This window comes from Athene cunicularia (genome assembly GCF_003259725.1).
Source record: "Athene cunicularia isolate RWA chromosome 2 unlocalized genomic scaffold, athCun1 chr2_part1, whole genome shotgun sequence".
Taxonomy (NCBI): domain Eukaryota; kingdom Metazoa; phylum Chordata; class Aves; order Strigiformes; family Strigidae; genus Athene; species Athene cunicularia.
In genome coordinates this window covers 131,422,807-131,427,041 of record NW_020799095.1, presented here as the reverse complement: position 1 = coordinate 131,427,041, position 4,235 = coordinate 131,422,807, and the positions used below count along the sequence as shown (strand labels likewise).

The 4,235-nt window shown below is 46.1% G+C and overlaps 1 long non-coding RNA gene across 1 annotated transcript; it reads left to right on the top strand.

The window, feature by feature from the left end:
- The first annotated feature begins 6 nt into the window (after nucleotides 1–6).
- Nucleotides 7–4,001, top strand: LOC113477040. The gene is made up of 2 exons (XR_003397830.1): nucleotides 7–119; nucleotides 3,428–4,001. It is a non-coding gene; the product is annotated as an uncharacterized LOC113477040 (long non-coding RNA).
- The last annotated feature ends 234 nt before the right edge of the window (nucleotides 4,002–4,235 follow it).

Genomic DNA, 4,235 nt, shown 5'->3' with positions numbered 1-4,235 from the left:
GCGCTCCCGGCACCGCACCCTGCGTCTGCCTGGGGAAGCTGCAGGCGAGGGCGGGCGAGGCCTGAGCAGGGAGAAGTCGAAAAGGGACCGGGAACAAAGGAGTGGAGAAACCCACAAAGGTACAGGCCGCAAAAATGCTTCATGGGGTAGGGGTGCTGGGCTGTGCCCAGGGCCGGCTCTGAGCGGCCTGCCGGCTTTCATTAAAGCGAGACAAACAGATCAGCTTGGGGTTCCCCCCCTCCCCGCAGAAATTAACATCTTCCTGGAAAATTTACTAAAGGGCTTGAGTTGAAAAAGAAAGATTAGGGGAAATTTCAAAACTCTAAAGACATCCATGTCTAATGGTAAGAAGAAGGACGTTCTTGCTCTCTGTTGATTTCGTAACAGCCAGATGCATTCCGGTGTTAGTTCAGAGCTTGCAGATGTCTGGGTGTAGGGAGAGGGCTGCTCCACCCCATTTCCCTGCCAAACTTCATTTCTTTGAAATTTCTCATACCACTTGCCTGCCTCAGGCTGAATTTCAGCTTCGAGTTTTCCTAAAAATAGTTCAGCCGGGACCAGAACTTGTTAGTGGTGAAATACTTGTTCTTGCCCATGATAAAATGACATAGTCATTTTCTACCACCAAAACACACAAATTTGTGCAAACTAGAGTGCCTCCATGCAGTGAGGCATGAATTTGGCAAAGAGCCAGAGGTGTAACTTTAGCCCAAACTATTAAAACATTAAAAGCTGTGGAAAATGTTCTAAGTAGGGACTGACAGAATTTGGTAGCAAAAATCCTTGAAGATGCATTGAATTCCAGCACAGGAACACCATGGATAAAGGAGACTTTCCCTGTTGGTGCTGCTTGTGACTGCTACAGGCTCCTACTATATTGTCAGGTGACTGAAATTACTCAATGTGGTTTATGTGCTTAAACTGCCCTTAGTGATGGCTCACAGAAAGTGGCTGCTCGGTGCTATCAGCTTGGGGTCTACACACTCCACTCAAGCAGAGGTGAGTATCACACAGTAGATGTTTCAGTCCCACTTGTGACCAATACAGGTGTAGCTATGAGGCCATGTGGTGGATTTGATTTCCATTTGTTCTCTAAAAAAACCTGGGCAGTTAAACATTCACAGAAGTTAACGTTAAGGTCACAAAGCCACATAAACCACTCCAGAACACAGAAGTTGACTGTGCAACCATCATTCCACCCCTTGGCATGTGCATTAAGATGCATCTGTACCACTGGCTTTGGTTGGATGGGGTTCATGTCTGTGGTACTTTTGGTGTCATGATGACAGAAGCCCTTGGCGTGTTGAGGTTGGTGCCGTAGCAGTCTAAGTGAAACTGAAGTGACAGACTTAGGCAGCCATACAGCTTAGTACTGCTCAGTAACTGAGCATCAGGAGCTCAGAGTGCAGCCAGACTGCAGTCCTGCCATTTGATAGCTGTACATGCCACTCTTTACTGGCTTGGCAGGCTCATATTCTTCATGTGCATAAGCAGGACAGGTAATTTTGCAGTCTGTGAGATGTCAGATGTTTGCAAAGCTAAGGTGGGCATTAAGAACCCAACATTTTCTGTTGTTAAAAGTGTATCTTCAAAATAAGAGAGATCACTTTAATTCATACAAAAATGCCTTTTATTTTCAGTTTGCAATGAGCTCTGCTACTGAGACCTCTCTGACTTGTCCCCCAGACACTTGACTTCTGTCAGGGAAGCCAGCTTCCACCCACTGCAAGCGCACAGCAGGACAGTCTTAGAAATGTGGGCCAATCCCTCCCGCTTCTTTTCCACCAAGAACTAAATCGGACCCCAGCAGGGCTTTCTTTTTCTCGGCTGCAGATGCCGCTTCTGCCGGCGCAGCGGCAGCTTCTTCCCTGCGCTGTCGGAGACCACCACCTGCTGGGGGCTCGGCGGCCGCACGCCCTGCCCGCCCCGCCAGCCTCTCTCCTCGGGCTCGCGGCATTTGTATCACCATCACACAATTTCCGTCTGTCTGCACAGCAAGCAGGCCGCTGGAGTTCACAAATACGCAGTTCATGGATGACAGCGCACGGCTTTCCTACACCCAGTCATGCTCTGCTCTCTCTAGCAAGAAGCAGGAAGAGGCTGTAGCTCTTACATCCCATTTTCCTTACTCCTCAAGACATTAATTTTGAGGACTTTTGACTAAATTTATATCAGAAGAATCTGTCCCATTCTTTGTAATATGCATTTAGTTGGTTTGGTTTGTTGGCGTTTGTTTTAATGTTTCTGCCGCAGTTTTGGAGTCCACTTGAGATGTGTAGGTATCAGACAGCATTGCTGTACTTCCAGCAGGGAAGCAGCTTATCTGGAGGGTCAGGAAAATCACAGCTTCTGATTACCGTGGTTTCTTTCAGCGAGGAAGCAATGCCAAGGCAATGAAAATAAGCTGCTCTTTGTCACTGGAAGTCTTAAAAACGTTTGGGAAGTGACCGCGGAGTTTTTTGGGAGACTGCTTTGTATAGATGGATGAGAAGAAAAGAGTTTTCAATTTGTGTAACATTAGAGGTGAACAAACTGAAAGTGATAGAGGAGCTCTGGAAAACCTCTGGAGTGGGTTCTCTGTAGGGGCCAGCAGGGTAGAGAGGAGATGCAGCAGGTGGTGGAAACATTTGCTTGTGTAGGTTTGGCTTCTGGGGTTGATTTTTCCCATGAGCACAGCAACGATTTCAAGCCCTAAAACCCATTTTCTTAGTGAGCTGCAGGTTTTCCTTTATGTACAGGTGTGATGCAAATGAACACACTGTTTGGATTCCAAGAACAGATTGAGTTGGCTATGGGAAGGTAGTCCAAATATGCTTCATGGGGCATGGAGTGAAGATCTTAATAATCCTATATCTAGGACAAATTTACAACCAGAAAATGCTGTCAGTTGACCAGTTTCCTTTCAGACAAATTCATATAATCATGTTACCATGCAGTTCCCATGACAAATCAGTAACACACTGTGGGGAGAGCTCCTGAGAGTTCCCATCTTGCCTATTTCAGTAGCGCAAGAAATTTCCCTGGGAGTGTCTGGTGGGGAGACCATTTCCACTGTAGCCTGAAATTGGCTAGCACACAAGGCGTCCAGAAGAAACTGCCACTCCAGGAGGTCCCACAGATCAGCTGTTTAAGCAGAATGAGTCTGCCTGCTTCTGTTTGCGGTGAGATTCAGCAACACTCCTATTTCTGCCAAGGCTCACTGAAAAGTGAGGAAGGCCTGCAAGGATTTAACTGTTAGTTTGAACTGATTTTATGCTGATGCTTTCTTGGACCCACAGGATATAATTTCTGATCAGCTGTAGCCTTTCCTGCATGCCAGCACATTTAGTGGTGGCTTTCTGTGTCTGTGAGACCCATACAATTTCTAGTAAATTTCTCCGAGACCCATAAATTTCTAGTAAAATAAACTATTTCTTCTTTTTCACAGAATGAATCAATAAACAACTGGAGTTCCAGTGTCAGGCATTGCTGTACAGTACCTCAAAGCCTGAGCTGGCAGCAGCAAGGAACTTCCACCTGCAGGACTTGTCTCACCTTCTAATTCTGTTCTGACCTTTGGCTTGTCCAAACGTAGTACCTCTGGGGCAGGAGCTGACTTTTGCCTTGTGTTCATCCCACACCCATCATGGCAAAGTGATCCTGCTCCCCAGGCTTAAATGAAAGGGCTTCTGAATCATTAACATGTTTGAATAAACTCATGGGAACCTTCAAGCCTAACTGGGGTGAGAGGTGCCACATTACCAAACAGCCTGCAGGCTATGTGATGGCTAGTTTATTGGCACAAAAACACAGGGTGAGCTGGGCTGATCTGAGCCATAGTCCGCTACTGCATATCCAGCTAGGAGGTCTGTGGTGTTCTTTCAAATTTTCTGTTTTGCAGGTTTGGCAGGGTTCAGCTTTTTTTGATAAAGTTACAGCCTCAGTTGACAGACTAAAATAGAATAAAGTCAAAGCAGACCAAAAATTATAACTGGAAATAAATGTTGCAACTCTGAAATAAATAGCAGTTTTGACTTCTGATTTTTTTAATAAAAGCAAGACGTTGAGTTCTACCTCACTTCCCACCAGGGCAGGTAGCAAGAACCAAAACAGTACATAACTCAGACTGGAGATGCACACGTGTAGGTAGGAGCCAGATACTGAACAGTGTTCAGCGTATATCCCAGTGGGACAGGAGCAAGCCTTCAGCTGGGGCCTCAGGGTACTGCAGTTATGTAAATTAAAGTAGTTACATG